General features: G+C 47.1%; 1 long non-coding RNA gene across 1 annotated transcript; it reads right to left on the reverse strand.

Annotated features, from left to right (window-relative positions):
• Positions 1–601: 601 nt before the first annotated feature.
• On the reverse strand, positions 602–17,705 carry LOC141103769 (uncharacterized). Its single transcript, XR_012235363.1, has 2 exons — positions 17,255–17,705; positions 602–1,024 (listed from the first exon to the last, which is right to left on the reverse strand). It is a non-coding gene; the product is annotated as an uncharacterized lncRNA (long non-coding RNA).
• Between the last annotated feature and the right edge of the window lie 32 nt (positions 17,706–17,737).

Here is a 17,737-nt window from a genome sequence, read left to right on the forward strand (position 1 = left end):
TGAAGAAGGGGGAGTCTTTGTTCCCCCTGAAACGCGTTGGTTTTATCATGCTCTACTATTTCCAATAAAAACTACCATTCACCTTTTATTTACTTCTGATTGGATACTGGGGGGCTCCTTTTTCCTATCCTCACAAGCCTAGTAGGGAAGCCAGCGACCGCGGCTGCACCCCCTAGGCAGCAGTTTGCCCTAGGCATCTGCCTAATTCGCCTAGTGGGAGCGTCGGCCCTGCATGGGCCGAATATCGGCTGGTTCAACAGAAACCGCCTGACATTCATCCGGTGTGTATGGCAGCCTGCCTGACAGAAGCCGGCCACATGTCCAGCTTCTGTTGCAGGGGCATGCCAGAAAAACATCTGCCGATCGGCACCTGCGAGCTCTGACCGGTGTGTTCTGGCAGGGGGAAGTGGGGGCCAGATTTTTTTTCCATTCAGCCCGCTGGGTTGAGCTAAAAAATACTGGTAGTGTGTACCAGGCTTCAGTGGTGGTCAGACTTTGAAGAATGCCCCCCCCCCCACACACTGCTGATAGAGGCAGAAGAGGAAGCTGTTGTGACGTCATCAGACTGGTTAGAAGACTGCAGGTAAGGGGAGTGCATGTGTACATAAGAACACTATATTTAATTGTTTATTTTTTTTTTTCAATTTACAAAATGCAAAATCAATGTTTGTCAAGCCATCAAATGACTGGTGTCATAACTGATCACATGTGCAACACCATGGCAACTGCAGATCAAACAGAGGCTAAGATGGCAGCTTCCTTGGCTGTAAAGGACAAAATGCAAAGTAAGTGACTAGAAGAAAAATCTAAATAAAATCAAGAATTGGTGTGACCACCCTTTGCCTTCAAATCAGCATCAGTTCTTCTAGGTAGACTTGCACACAGTTTTTGAAGAAACTCAGCAGGTAGGTTGTTCCAAACATCTTGGAGAACTAAGCATAGATCTTCTGTGGGTGTCCACTGCCTCAAATCCTTCTGTCTCTTCATGAAATCCCAGGCAGACTCCATGATGTTGAGATCAAGGCTGAAAATAAAGGAAAAAAGCCTAAAATGAGAAAACAAATGCAACCATCACATCTAAAGATTGTTAAGCTGTTTACTATTTTGTTCTTGGGTTTAGATACACTTTAAAGTGGTTCTAAAGCAGGGGTCTCAAACTGGCGGCCCTCCAGCTGTTGCAAAACTACAAGTCCCATGAAGTATTGCAAGGCTGACAGTTACAAGCATGACTTCCTCAGGCAAGGGCATGATGGGACTTGTAGTTTCGCAACAGCTTGAGGGCTGCCAGTTTGAGACCCCTGTTCTAAAGACTCAAGTTTTTTTTTTACATTCTATGCGTGCAGCAGCCCCCACCCCCAGTACTTACCTGAGATTGATCTTCCTCCAGCACTGTGCACTAGAGTCTTGGCTCTCCAGAACTCTCTGTCAATCACAGCCAGAGAGCCAATGAAGAAAGAGAGGGGTGGGTCCAAGCCACAGCTCTGTGTGCGAATGGACTTGCAGAGCAGCGACTCAGGAGCGAGCCTGCCTGGGTGCCCCCAGAGCAAGCTGCTTGCTCTGGGGACAATCAGCGGGAGGGAGGGGCCAGGAGCGCCGGTGTTCTGCCGAGAAAGTTCCTCTCAGCGCATAAGGACCCCCCTGCGCAGTAGGAGCCGGCTGAAATAGCCGAATCGAAATAGAGAAGAAATCAGCTGTACACGGCGCCTGTAAGAGGGCCCCTCGCGGGCTTGCTTCGCTCGCCACGCTTCGGGAACGGCCTCGCTGCGCTCGGCACTTTTTTATTCCCCCTCTGGGTCCACTTGGATGGTGGGGCTTGAACCTGGACCTAGGGCACGGGCGCCGTGTACAGCTGATTGGAGTTTTTCAGCTTCGGCTATTTTCGGCGGCTCCTAGTCATCCGTACTGCGCAAGCGCAGCGCTTGCGCAGTAGAGGGGGGTCCTTATCCGCCGAGGGAACTTTCTCGGCAAGACACCGGCATGGGACCCGAGAGGAGGAGGATCAGGGCTACTTTGTGCAAAACCACCGCACAGAACAGGTACATTGCCTTGAAAAAGTATTCACATCCCTTGAAATTTTCCACATTTTGTCATGTTACAACCAAAAAGGTAAATGTATTTTATTTGGGATTTTATGTGATAGACCAACACAAAGTGGCACATAATTGTGAAGTGGAAGGAAAATGATAAATGGTTTTCAAAATTTTTTACAAATAAATATGTGAAAAGTGTGGGGGGTACATTTGTATTCAGCCCCCCTGAGTCAATACTTTGTAGAACCTCCTTTCACTGCAATTACAGCTACAAGTCTTTTTGGGGATGTCTCTATCAGCTTTGCACATCTAGAGAGGGATATTTTTGCCCATTCTTCTTTGCAAAATAGCTCAAGCTCTCTCAGATTGGATGGAGAGCTTCTGTGAACAGCAATTTTCATGTCTTGCCACAATTGGATTTAGGTCTGGACTGTGACTGGGCCATTCTAACACATGAATTTGCTTTGATCTAAACCATTCCATTGTAGCTCTGGCTGTATGTTTTGGGTCGTTGTCCTGCTGGAAGGTGAACCTCCACCCCAGTCTCAAGTCTTTTGCAGACTCTAACAGGTTTTCTTCTAAGATTGCCCTGTATTTGGCTCCATCCATCTTCCCATCAACTCTGACCAGCTTCCCTGTCCCTGCTGAAGAAAAGCATCCCCACAACATGATGCTGACACCACCATGTTTCACAGTGGGGATGGTGTGTTCAGGATGATGTGCAGTGTTAGTTTTCCGCCACACATAGTGTTTTTCTTTTAGGCGAAAAAGTTCAATTTTGGTCTCATCTGACCAGAGCACCTTCTTCCACATGTTTGCTGTGTCCCCACATGGCTTCTCGCAAACTGCAAACGGGACTTCTTATGGCTTTCTTTCAACAATGGCTTCCTTCTTGCCACTCTTCCATAAAGACCAGATTTGTGGAGAGCACGACTAATAGTTGTCCTGTGGACAGATTCTCCCATCTGAGCTGTGGATCTCTGCAGCTCCTCCAGAGTTACCATGGACCTCTTGGCTGCTTCTCTGATTAATGCTCTCCTTGCCCGGCCTGTCAGTTTAGGTGGACGGCCATGTCTTGGTAGGTTTGCAGTTTGTGCCATAATCTTTCCATTTTCGGATGATGGATTGAACAGTTCTCCGTGAGATGTTCAAAGCTTGGGATATTTTTTTATAACCTAACCCTGCTTTAAACTTCTCCACAACTTTATCCCTGACCTGTCTGGTGTGTTCCTTGGCCTTCATGATGCTATTGGTTCACTAAGGTTCTCTGATAAACCTCTGAGGGCTTCAAAGAATGGCTGTATTTATACTGAGATTAAATTACACACAGGTCGACTCTATATACTAATTAGGTGACTTCTGAAGCCAATTAGTTCCACTAGATTTTAGTTAGGGATATCAGAGTAAAGGGGCTGAATACAAATGCACACCACAGTTTTCACATATTTATTTGTAAAAAAATGTGAAAACCATTTATCGTTTTCCTTCCACTTCACAGTTATGTGCCGCTTTGTGTTGGTCTATCACATAAAATCCCAATAAAATCCATTTACGTTTTTAGTTGTAACATGACAAAATGTGGAAACTTTCAAGGGGTATAAATACTTTTTCAAGGTACTGTAAGTATAACATGTTTGTTATTTCAATGTACAGTACAGTGGAACCTTGGATTACGAGCACAATCCGTTCCAGGAGAATGCTTGTAATCCAAAGCACTCGCATATCAAAGTGAGTTTCCCTATAGAAGTAAATGGAAACAAAGATCATTTTTTCCGCATTGACTTCTATTGCATGCAATACTGCATGTGGCCAGAGGTGGGGGGGGCGCCGGAGAGCCTTGGAAATACTCAGGGACATCTCGGCTGAACTCGGAAACCCTTGATTGCTCGGAAACACTCGGGAACTGAGTATTTGCAAGTGTTTACGAGTGATTCTGAGTATTTCCGAACGTCTCTGAACCGTTCCGAGTGTCACCTGGGCCCCCCGCACCTCAGGCTAAATACGGTACTGCACACCCCATTACCTTGACTCCTGCTTGTTTTGCGAGACAACACTCGCAAACCGAGTCAGGATTTAAAAAAAAAAAAAAGTTGCTCGTCTTTCAAAACACTCGTTAAACGCGTTACTCCAAGGTTCCACTGTACAATAATATTAATATCACTTTAAGGTTCCACAGCTGCAGCCGGTGACCAAACTATCAAAGATTAATGTGTGCCACATATTTGTATCGGGATACGTGGGGCTGGGTTATGTGTTGGCAATCTTTAGATGGGGCACTCTTTATAGTCTGGTTACAATACTTCCATCAATATCTGTGGACCTCTGTGGCCGTGGCCAAGGAGTCAGCCAAGTTGGCTGAACTCAACCCAAGTAGGGTAAACCTGGGGCAGAGGTCATGGCACAAGCTTAACTGGAACATAGACAACGATAAAAAGATCAATAATCTGCATACTCAGTAAATTGTTAAATCAGCTGCTGAAAGTGCTTAAAAACTGAGGGTTTAATATCGCTTTAAGAAAAATGGATTTTAAGGCAATTGCAAAATGCAAAAAAATACCAGGAAAGTGCCTGCCTTTGGCAAAAAGGTAACGTTTAAAAAAAAAAACAAAAAAAAAAACAAGTTTTCCTGACAGACTCCATGGCAGCCTACGTGTGGGTTAACCCCGCCTCCTCTCCAATGCTATAGGACCCCATTCCCATAAATGAGTACTCACCACTAGCTACTGCGTTCCTTTTTTGTCCTCCTCTATGGACCTACACATGCTGTTCGCATCAGGATTGAATGGATCCAGGATTGGCATACCTGTGCGGTGCAGCTCAAAAGCCCAGCCATGGGCGGGCGAGTAGCTTAAAGAGGCTTGAATGTTTCCCCTTGGTGGATGGGTGGTCGCCTCTGTATGCCCGGCGGACAGTTTTCATCAACGGCTGGCAAGGTCTGTGGCTGCATTTCATACTCCATGGCAGTGTTTTTATATGTAGTCTGTGTTTCCCTGGTGGTCCAGTGTGTCCTATCCCCCTCATGGCGGCTGGTTCGCGTGCGTTCCAGCCCGCCACGGCACTTCCGGGTTGCGGCAGTCTCCGCCGCTGGCACCTGCGCTGTAGCCACCTTGAGAGCGAGGCTTGGCTCGTGCATGCGCAGTACGGCGGTTCGTTCGTCGTCCACGCAGGCGCCGTACGGTGGTCTCCCATTGCGCGTGCGCAGTAGGAGATAATGACGTCACGAGCGGGGAATTTAAATTCCGCCCTCCTGTCCTGCTGTGTTGGGATCTCCCTTGTTAGGGAAAGGAGGAGCGGATCCCTGCTGGTCTCCAGGTGAGTGGCTGAAACCTCTGCTTGTCTTAAAAAAAAAAAAAAGAAATATATATAAAAGGATATATATATATATATATATATATATATATATATATATATATATATATATATATATATATATATACATATATATATATATATATATGAATAGACTAATGATTGATTTTTTTTTTGGAAATAATATTCTTAAAAAAAAAAAAAAAAAAAATTTTTTTTTTTGTAGAAAATAATGGAAAAGTATTCTTTCATAAATATCATTATATATATATATATATATATATATATATATATATATATATATATATATATATATATATATATATGCGGCAGGAAGTTGTTTCTTTTTGCCTTGAATATGTGTTGATCAATGCTTTGTGCATCTTTTAAAAAAAAAAAAAAAGCAGAGTTTTTTCCTAAAAACCTTCTCATGTTTGGTGCCTAGGTTTTCTTAGATCATTATCCCTGCAGACTATTTAAAGTGACATTCACATCCTAGGTTATGGACAATTCACCGCCTTTAAGTGGCCAGCCCTCACGCACAAGGTATGTGCTTGTGAGGGGAGGGGATGAGATTTTTGCAGAAATGTTGTCGTGCTGATACCATGTTCTGCTTTTTCTTCTCTCCCCTTCCCCTCTTCTTTTTTCTCCAGCCCTTCTAGGTCGGACCCGCTAAACGCGGTCCAGAATACCAATGACCTTGCCAAGCCACAATATAACTCATCTTCATCCAGACGAGACTCCCAGTCCGGATCCCACCAGAGGAGACGCTCTTGTTCCTCCTCAAGACACCGCTCCCAACGCCATGACAGCCGCTCAGACCACAGAGCCTGCCCACGAGTCCCGGAGGGCAAGTCCTTATGTGACCGTTGCTTTGCTCGTGCGGTTGGGGAAAAAGAGACGGAAAACCAGCGTTTAGAGTCTCTTGTGAAACGAGTGGTGCAGCAATCCCTAATGGAGAGGGAGGCACCTCGCACATTGAGTCAGTCTACCACTGTGTCTGGCCCGCCGGCTGAAGAGGCCCGTGATGATCCGGGTACTTCCCAGCCCTATGTTGCCTCTCCTGACTCCTCAGAGGACAAGTCTATTAATGAGGAGGTCATTGGAGGGTTCGACTTCGCGATGGTTTCCCCTTTAATCAAAGCGATCAAGGAAGCCTTGAAGTGGGAAGACCCTTCCACTCCCCCAGCCAAGCAGAAAAAATTCTTCAAGCACCTGGGGAAAGAACGTGCAAACTTTCCGCTCCTTCCGGAGCTAAAGGAAATCATTGAGGAAGAATGGAGTAAAACAGAAAAAAAGTCTTCCATGTCTAATAAAACCTCCAGATTGTACCCCTTCAAGTCGGAAGAAGTAAAGAGTTTGGAGAATACTCCCCTTGTGGACGCAGCTCTTATGCGTCTGGCCAAACGTGACTCTTCCTCTAGAAGACACAGTATCTTTCAAAGATGGGCTTGAGAGGAAGATAGATCTAGATCTAAAAAGAATCTATGGGCTCGCTGGTATGGCCTGTAAACCAGCCCTGGCACTAGCGGCCATGTCCAAGGCCATGGAGGCCTGGACGGAGAACGTGGAGTCCTTCCTTAAGGGCGTATCAGAAGAGCTGGCCGGAAGTTCAGCAGCCGCAGAGCTGAAGCTTGCAGCGGTCTTCCTGGGGGAGGCGTCCATTGACTTGATCCGTCTTCTGGCTCGTATTATGCTGTCCTCAGTTACGGCCAAGAGAGCCCTCTGGTTGCGTCCCTGGCTTGCTGACCCAGGTTCTAAGCAAGCATGTTGTAAAATCCCGTTTGAGGGGTCCTCACTGTTTGGCAATAAGCTTGACGATGCCATTACGCGAGCCACAGGTGGTAAAACGGGTTTTCTCCCCCAGGACAGGCGCATGCTGGGTCGAAAGAAGCCCCAGTTCAGAAGACGAAGCCCGGAGCGCTCCAGGGAAGCACGCTCCTACAAGCCTGGCCGGGACTTTAGGAAGAATTGGAGCAGAGGGCAGACATCCTTCCGCAAACCTGTTAAAAATCAAACGTCCAGTGCTCGTGATCAGGCTAAATCTTTTTGAGATTACGCCCGCCCAGGCGGGCCGGGTGGGGGCTCGTCTGCTCCTCTTCCGGCACGTCTGGGTGGCCTCGATCTCAGACTTCTGGGTCATAAGGACGGTCTCGTCAGGCCACAGATGGGCCTTTTCCAGTACTCCTCACCCAAGGTTCGTCTCCACTCTTCTCCCTCGGGCAGAGGATCAGAAACAAATTTTGCTGTCCTATGTGGACCTCCTGAAAACTCAAGGAGCAGTGGTACATGTCCCACAGGACGAATGGTTCCAGGGGATATACTCCCCTCTCTTCCTAGTGCAAAAAAAGGGGGGCTCTTGGCGCCCAGTCATAGACCTCACATATCTCAACAAATTCATAGAGAACGGAAGGTTCAAGATGGAAACCTTGATGACCATTCAGAAAGCTATACAGTCAGGCGACTGGATGTTATCGATCGACCTGAAGGATGCGTACTTCCACGTCCCAGTGGAAAAAGATTTACACAAATACCTCCGTTTCCAAATAGGGTCGGATTATCTACAATTTATCTGCCTCCCCTTCGGCCTGACGACATCCCCCCGAGTTTTTTCGAAGGTCCTTCTGGCTACGGTGGCACTCATAAGATCAAGAGGGGTACGTCTTTACCACTACCTCGACGACCTGCTGGTGCTATCTCAGAACAGGGAGCAGTTGCTGGTCCATCGGGAACAAGTGATTTCCACGCTGTCCAACTTCGGGTGTTCCTAAACTTAGAAAAGAGTCAACTGACCCCAACTCAGCGTCTAATATATCTGGGAGCTCAGTTCGATACAGTAGCAAACACTATCTCCCTTCCATTACAGAAAATTCCTACGGTTCGAGACAGAGTCTCTCGGGCCCTACATGTCCGGCAAATGAAAGCCTCTCAGTGCCTGAAAGTCGTCGGCATGATGGTTTCCCCGACTCCCATGGTAAAATGGGCCTTATGGAGACTGCGACCCTTCCAGTCAGGTCTCCTTCGACAATGGAAGTCTGGAGACAAGAATCAGGTCATCCGCATAACTTCTACAATGAGGAACAGCCTCTTCTGGTGGCTTCAGCGCAAGAACCTTCTGACCTGCCATTCCATTGCTCCCATCTCTTGGGTGACGGTCACGACCGATGCCAGCGGTACCGGTTGGGGAGCCCTCTGCGGGTCAAACCTGGCTCAGGGCAAGATGGGTGCATGTCTTCCCAACCCAGGGTCGAACATCCTGGAACTTCGAGCGGCCTGGTGTGCCCTTCAGTCCTTCTCTCATCTCCTCATAGGAGAGTCAGTACTGTTAAGGATGGACAACACCACAGCGGTGTCATATGTGAAGAGGCAAGGGGGCACTCGGAGTCCCACTCTCCTGTGGGAAGTCGAGCCCATCCTATCATGGGCGCAGAAAAACCTTTCCAAGATTTCGGCAGTCTTTGTCCCAGGGGTCCAAAACACTCAAGCGGACTTCTTATCACGGACCGAGTTGGACAACAACGAATGGTCTCTTCACATTGAGACGTTCAGGTGGATCTTGTCGCTCAAGACCGATCCAGAGGTGGATCTGTTTGCTTCCCCCTGCAATTGCAAGCTGAAGAAATTCTACACCAGGGGTCTCTGCAGTCAAGCCATCGGGACAGATGCCCTGACGGATCAATGGAGGTTCAAGCGTGCATACGCCTTTCCACCACTGCCAGTCATGCTGAGATTCCTGCAGAGGCTCCGAGCAGAGCCAGTGGAGGTGGTGACAATAGCTCCCTACTGGCCGAACAGGCCTTGGTTCCCTCTCCTGGTCCAGCTCAGTTGTCGGGACCCAGTGCCTCTCCCTCTCAGACCGGACCTTCTTTTTCAAGGGTCAGTCCTGCACCCTTGTCCTGCAGTGCTGAGACTGATGGTCTGGTTCTTGAGAGGGAGAGGCTGGAATCCCTAGGTTGTGCCTCAGAAGTAATATCCACTCTCATGAGCTCGAGAAGATCTAGTACAAATAAAGTCTATGGAAGAATCTGGTCCAAATTCGTGGAGTTCTGCTCTCCCCAGGGCAGGTCTTTTAGACATCCAAAAGTCCAGGACGTTCTCAGTTTCCTCCAAACGGGCCTAGGTTTACATCTATCTGTCAGCTCTCTGAGGGTCCAAGTTTCGGCACTTTCGGCCTTCTCCGGCACTTCGTGGGCAGTTCATTGTTTGGTTAGACAATTTTTTCGAGGTGCATCAAGGCTCAAGCCCCAAAGAAAGCCTAGGTTCCCCAAATGGGACCTTCCATTAGTCCTCGACTGGATCTCTGGACTCAGTACTACGGGGCCCTCCCCGCTCTCTATCAAGGTCTTTTCAGCAAAGGTGGCCTTCTTAGTGGCCATTACCTCAGCCAAAAGGGTCTCTGAGATTGCATCACTTGGTCATGAAGAACCCTTCCTAACGTTTTTTCCGGACCGGGTAGTCCTCATCCCTATGCTGGGTTCCAACCCGAAAGTGTCTTCGGTATTCCACGTCAATCAAGAGATCGTTTTACCTACATTTAGGACCCCAGGGTCCACTGAAAATCACCCTCTAGATGTAGGCGAAGCTATTAAAGAATATCTCAAAGTTACTTCTCCCTTTAGACGTTCTAGTCATCTCTTTGTGCTTCACTCAGGCAGCAATATAGGGAAGAAAGCCTCAACCAGGACTATCACGACCTGGATCGTACAGACCATACAACAAGCATACAGGGCTAAGGGCTTGGCTCCTCCAAAGGCGGTGACAGCCCATTCCACCAGGGGAATGGCAGCCTCATGGGCAGCGGCTCGACACGTGGCTCCAGATACCATCTGCAAGGCAGCCTCATGGGCTTCTATTAATACCTTCATGTTGCATTATTGTATAGAGCCTGCCTCACTATCCTCTGTAAACTTTGGGTTACAAATCCTATCGACCGATAGGACAAAGTAAAATTTATGTTTGTTCAGCATACCCACCCGTGTGGTTGGCTAGTTATTTCCCACACGTAGGCTGCCATGGAGTCTGTCAGGAAAAAGGAAAATTTATTATCAAATACTTACCGTAATTTTCCTTTCCTGATGGACTCCATGGCAGACGGAGTTCCCACCCATTGGTCAACGAGTAGGCTAGTTACGGAACGCAGTAGCTAGTGGTGAGTACTCATTTATGGGAATGGGGTCCTATAGCATTGGAGAGGAGGCGGGGTTAACCCACACGTAGGCTGCCATGGAGTCCATCAGGAAAGGAAAATTACGGTAAGTATTTGATAATAAATTTTCCTTTTTATTCCATTCCTGTAGAAATCACGTTGTGATCACATAGTGCCACTAGATGGCAATCTTGTATAAAACTATATAAATGAAATAATAATTTCATGTACCAAGCCTGGCACTGTGTGTAGTCCCAGATTTCAATTACAGTGTGTTTGTTTATTCCACTTAGCCAAGTGCAGAATGTTGTGTATACGACGTATGCCAACTGAACGGCAACACTCCCAGCGGGACAAAGCGATGTTTATGTTAACATTGCACGTCGTGAATTTTCCGCTGTTTATTTATTAACGGTGGATGGGATAACAATAAGGGGAACCCGAACCGGTACTGATATAAATATATGGCGGTCACCATGGCTGACCCCACAGGGAAAATGCTTGGCCGTCATGCTTATCCAATGGCTTCAATTATTTCTAAGTCAATAGCCAACTCTAGGCTCAGCCCCCTGCCTTCCAATGCTCCCCAACCCCCATATAACCCCCCCCCCTTTTTTTTTTTTACTTTCCCAAAGTCTTCAGGCTTGTTATAAGATGTGCAGGGTCATCCTCTTCTTCTGGTGGTGGGTAGTCTTGCATGATGCTGTGACATGATGATGTTCACTTCATCCTTTAATTTAATTGGCTCCCACAGTATCTCCACAGTCTTCCAGGTTGAGTGACCCCCCCCAGGTATCATTCAACATGGAACAACTGAGGACATACATAGTACTGCAAGGGAGAGATCAAGATTGAAAGTGAGTATTATAGCCTTAAGCTGGATACACACTATACAACTTTCTTTAGATTTTTGTCCATTAGATTTACCAAAACCATATAATATGAGGTGAAACCTAAACACTTTCAACTTGTATGCAATCCGGCAGGCCCTCACACTACATAGTTGAAGGTCAATCTAAAAGAAATCTAACAACAAAAGTTGTATAGTGTGTATCCAGCTAAAGTTGATTTCTTATTTTTAACCACTGCCTGCCAACCTGGCGCATACGGTATGTCACAAAAGTGAGTATACCCCTGACATTTTTGTAAATATTTTATTATATCTTTTCATGTGACAACACTGAAGAAATGACTCTTTGCTACAATGTAAAGTAGTGAGTGTACAGCTTGTATAACAGTGTAAATTTGCTGTCCCCTCAAAATAACTCAACACACAGCCATTAATGACTAAACCGCTGGCAACAAAAGTGAGTACGCCCCTAAGTGAAAATGTCCAAACTGGGCCCAAAGTGTCAATATTTTGTGTGGCCACCATTATTTTCCAGCACTGCCTTAACCCTCTTGGACATGGAGCTCACCAGAGCTTCACAGGTTGCCACTGGAGTCCTCCTCCACTCCTCCATGATGACATCACGGAGCTGGTGGATGTTAGAGACCTTGCGCTCCTCCACCTTCCGTTTGAGGATGCCCCACAGATGCTCCATAGGGTTTTAGGTCAGTTGACATGCTTGGCCAGTCAATCACCTTTACCCTCAGCTTCTTTAGCAAAGCAGTGGTCATCTTGGAGGTGTGTTTGGGGTCGTTATCATGTTGGAATACTGCCCTGCGGCCCAGTCTCTGAAGGGAGGAGATCTTGCTCTGCTTCAGTATGTCACAGTACATGTTGGCATTCATGGTTCCCTCAATGAACTGTCGCTCCCTAGTTCCGGCAGCACTCATGCAGCCCCAGATCATGACAATCCCACCACCATGCTTGACTGTAGTCTGATGAGACCAAGATAAACTTATTTGGTTCAGATTGTGTCAAGCATGTTTGGCAGCAACCAGGTGAGGAGTACAAAGACAAGTGTGTCACTTGTCTTTGTACTCCTCACCTGGTTGCCGCCACACATGCTTGACACAATCTGAACCAAATAAGTTTATCTTGGTCTCATCAGACTACAGGACATGGTTCCAGTAATCCATGTCCTTAGTCTGCTTGTCTTCAGCAAACTGTTTGCGGGCTTCCTTGTGCATCATCTTTAGAAGAGGCTTCCTTCTGGGATGACAGCCATGCAGACCAGTTTGATGCAGTTTGCGGCGTATGGTCTAAGCACTGACAGGCTGACCCCCCACCCCTTCAACCTCTGCAACAATGCTGGCAGCACTCATACGTCTATTTCACAAAGACAACCTCTGGATATGACGCTGAGCACATGAACTCAACTTCTTTGGTCGACCATGGCGAGGCCTGTTCTGAGTGGAACCTGTCCTGTTAAACCGCTGTATGGTCGTGGCCACCATGCTGCAGCTCAGTTTCAGGGCCTTGGCAATCTTCTTATAGCCTAGGCCATCTTTATGTAGAGCAACAATTCTTTTTTTCTTGAGTTCTTTGCCACGAGGTGCCATGTTGAACTTCCAGTGACCAGTATGAGAGTGAGAGCGATAACACCAAATTTAACACACCTGCTCCCCATTCACACATGAGACCTTGTAACACTAATGAGTCACATGACACCGGGGAGGGAACATGGCTAATTGGGCTCAATTTGGACATTTTCACTTAGGGGTGTGCTCACTTTTGTTGCCAGCGGTTTAGACATTAATGGCTGTGTGTTGAGTTATTTTGAGGGGACAGCAAATTTACACTGTTATACAAGCTGTACACTCACTACTTTACATTGTAGCAAAGTGTCATTTCTTCAGTGTTGTCACATGAAAAGGTATAATAAAATATTTACAAAAATGTGAGGGGTGTACTCACTTTTGTGAGATACTGTATTTGTGAACTCTCGGTGGGTGAGCATTAACGCAGAGCAGCTGCATATAAGCAGGGCCGTCTTTAATATTGATTGGACCCTGGGCAAAAATTTTCTTGGGCCCCCTCATCTCCACCTGCTCTGAGACATACAATAAAAAGCAACTGGACTCAAAATCAGTTTACTGTATAAGATCAGGCAGCGATTGCGATTGGTTCCTAGAGATTACAGTATATCATTACTGCTTTCCGGTGTGGTTGCTAGAGGTTACAGCACACATTATGGCTCACTGATTAGTTGCTAGAGATTAAAGCACATGGTTTCTGCTTGTTGATTGGTTGTTAGAGATTAATGTACAGTAATACTGCTCACTGATTGGTTGCTACACACCACCAGGTTACACACCATCTCCTCACTGCCTGCACACCATGGACTGGGGTGGTGAGCGGACCCATCAATAGACAGAAAACTCCAAGGGGTTCTAGAACTCCGGGGATCAGTGGCAGTGCTGGGGGGAGGGGAGGGTATGATCAATGGCAATGCTGATTTTTTTTACTGACTACCAATATAAAGAGGAGTTTCAACACTGGCCAACAATGTAATAGGGGTTTACACTGGCCACTAATGTAATAGAAGCATTCACAGTAACCACCAATGTAAGGAGGGATTTACACTGACTACTAATGTAAGGGGAACATTCACACTGGCCACTAGTGTGAATGAAAGGATTCTACACCAAGCCCCAATGTAATGAGAATATTTACACTGACCACCAATGTAACTGAGACATGTAGCCTGCGTTCACATTTGTGTGTGTTGGGAACACATGCAAAATCGCTTTCCTGACATCACAGAATTGTGCTGCCCTTTAGCAGACACACAGCAGTGCCTCTGCACCCCCAAACCTCCCCCATTCTCTCCACTCCAATCCTCCCCCCCTTTAACTCTTCCTGATCTGCTCATCTTTGCACCCACCTTCCTTACCTCCTTGCTCACCTGTGCACCCCAAACTGTAATTCCTTCTCTGCCTACCTCCGACCACCCCACACTACCCCCCCCCCTACCAATTTGATTACCTTTGCAGAACAGGCTGATGGTAGGCTTAATGACCACAGTTGCAGGCAGGACTTTCAAGCATGCCCCTCCCCAGTGGCCAGAATTCAGTATAGGTGATGGTGGATAGGACCTCAGGGGGGCATAATATTCATAAGAATGCTACCTTTATGTACATATCAATGTGGCCGGACAATGCTATTTACATATAAATGCTGCCGCTATTTACATAACAATGCCGGTTATTTACATGTAAACACAGGGTCTGCAGGTGAGTCATCCGTACACAATAGGGCAGAGCAGGGCAGCATTAGTAGCAGCACTTCACACTGGGATATCAGGACACAGCACAGGACTAAAACTTCAAGGGACAAGGGAATTTAAACCAGGATATTTGGTAAGTATGAGGCAGCTGCTTTGGGCCCCACAACATGCAGGGCCCAGGGCAGCTGCCCCCTTTGCCTTGCCTTAAAGAGGGCCCTGCATATATGCAGCCCTAGGTATACACTTTACTGTGCTGAGAGAGCGCTCCCAGCACAGTAAAAAAAACGGGTACCGGAAAATTCCCAATGCATACTTATGATCAGGAGCTTTCTGATCATGTGACCACTGTGACTGCCAATCACAGAGGTCACCTGATCGTAATGTTCCCCTCCTCTTCCCAGCATTTACATTCACTTAAAGGACCAGGAGGCGGTGGCGAGAAGGGTTTATCATCTGCTGGAAGTCTCTTCATTTTAAAAATGTTACCCAGAGTTGGGCTTTGAGCAAGCAGCAGATGAAGGTAAAGTCATTGGAGTCAAGGGATCAGCGTATTAAAATCGAGAGGTTAGAGAAGACACTCTACCTATTTCTCTTACTGGAAATTTCCTTTTGCTTTGTGGGGTCTTGTTGTATGATTTTGAAACACAGATTATATCTTACATTCTATGAGGTTCAATTTGTTTTCACATCTGGCATTTACGGATTTATGTAATAACAGTTTTTAGCGGGTTGGGTATTGTAATCCACAGTCAGCGGCTTCAAATTGTTTTCCATTAGGCTGCCCACTATAAGCCGCTGTGAGACCAGATGGCATATGCTATGACTGACAACTACTCTGCACCTTTTAACTACTTCAGCCCCTGCCCCAGGGCACCCTGTGCACCTTTACACTCCATCTATGGGGCTGTAGACAAAGCTTTCATTTAGCAAAAATTTCTATTATTTCCTATGCAATCTAAAGACACAGCAGTGATTGTAAGGCTTCATTTTTTTTTTTTTTAAATAACAAACATGCTATACTTACCTGCACTGTGCAGCTCGTTTTGCACAGAGTGGCCCCGAACTTTGTCTTCTGGGGTCCCCCGGCGGCTCCCGCGGCTCCTCCCCACATCAGATAACCCCCTGGGGGGGGTTACCTTTGTGGCGTCCGGGTCCATCATTCGGCGTCCGTAGCCGCCGAATGTATGACTTGGCCCCGCCCCCGGGTCATTGGATTTGATTGACAGCACCGGGAGCCAATGGCTGCGCTGATATCAATCTATCCAATCAGGACACGAGACACCAGCCGGAGCTGGTGTGCTCGTTCCTGTTTGCGCAAATTTTGGGGCTCAGGTAAGTATAAGGGGGGCTCGGGGGCACTGCTGCATTAAAAATGATTTTCACAGAATGCATTAAGGTGAAAAACGGCGATGGTTTACAACCCCTTTAAGACCCCTTTCACACTGGGGTGTTTTTCAGCCACTTTAGCTCTGGAAATGGCCTCTGCTAAGCACCTGAAAACCACCTCCCATTCATTCAAGTGTGACTTTTCATACTGGGGTGGTGAGCTTGCGGGATGTTTTGAAAAGTCCTGCAAGCAGCATCCTTGGGGGCGGTTTGGGAGCACTGTATTTAGCACTCTCAAAACACCCTGCCCATTGGAATGAATGGGCAGCGCTTCCAAAAGTGCCTGAAAAGCACATCGGAAACGCCGCATCACGGGAGTTTTTAACCCATTGTTTGGTGTTAAAAGCACCCCGCTAGCGGCCGAAAAGCGCCACTTAAACAGCGGTAAAGCACAGCTAAAACAAGCGGCACTTTACCGGGAAGGCGGCCACATCCCCAGCATGAAAGGGGTCTTAGAAGGACATTTTAGATGTTTTTGTTCAACCCCTCCCCTTTCCTGTATTAAAACAAAATAAGTATTGCCAACTTATACTTACCTTCTTGATGCTTCAGTGCTGCAAATGTGGCCACTGTGCCCATCAAATGCAGCCACTGTGCCCATCATATGCAGCCACTGTGCCCATCAAATGCAGCCACTGTGCCCATCATATGCAGCCAGTGTGCCCATCATATACAGCCACTGTGCCCATCAAATGCAGCCACCGTGCCCATCATATGCAACCACTTTGCCATCAAATGCAGCCCCTGTGCCCATCACATGCAGACACTGTGCCCATCATATGCAGCCAGTGTGCCTATCAAATGCAGCTACTGTGCCCATCAAATACAGCCACTTTGCCATCAAATGCAGCCCCTGTGCCCATCATATGCAGCCACTGTGCCCATCATGTGCAGCCACTGTGCTCACCAAATACAGTCACTGTGCCCATCATGTGCAGCCACTGTGCCCACCAAATACAGTCACTGTGCCCATCATACGCATCCACTGTGCCTAGCATATGCAACCACTGTGGCCACCAAATACAGTCACTGTGCCCATCATGTGCAGCCACTCTGCCCACCAAATACAGTCACTGAGCCCATCATATGCAGCCACTGTGCACACCGACCCCCCCCCACTCGCGGGACTCACGGCTCTGACAGCACACTTGCCCCCTCCCGTCTCTGGGCTCTGACAGCGACACCCCCCTTTGGAGCTTGCAGCTCTGGCAGCACCCCCAACCCCCCCGCGCATGGCTCTGATAGACCCCCTGTGGTCAGGCACTTACTGCCAGGCAGCAGCTCCTCTCCAAGTGCACCAGAGCGGTAGCGACCTTCGCTCCAGCATGTGTCTCCTCCGCTCCTCTTCCTAAGCACCAGGCATCCAATAGGGTGACCAATGATTTAACACCATGTATAACAACTCATGAAAAAAGAAAAAAAATTGAAAAAAAATGTGAAACAAATGGGTGACAACAAATTGAAAAGGTTAATATATGTGATATGAAACTAAATGTGATACAACATTGTATATAAATAATGTATCAAAGACACAATTAATAATACGTGAAAAAAAACGTAAATACACTCAAAATTTATAAGATGGCATGGAAGCATAAAATGAACCATGTAGTCCAAACAAATAGATATGTATGGAAAACGGCAATCAGAAAAGCAGAGGGGTCCCACAGAATGAGGCAAGACAGACTTGCACAAATGATAGCAGATCAAATGTGACCCAATAATCCATACGATGGGAGAAAAAGCAGCCA

Source organism: Aquarana catesbeiana, linkage group LG07 (assembly GCF_042186555.1).
Source record: "Aquarana catesbeiana isolate 2022-GZ linkage group LG07, ASM4218655v1, whole genome shotgun sequence".
Classification (NCBI taxonomy): Eukaryota; Metazoa; Chordata; class Amphibia; order Anura; family Ranidae; genus Aquarana; species Aquarana catesbeiana.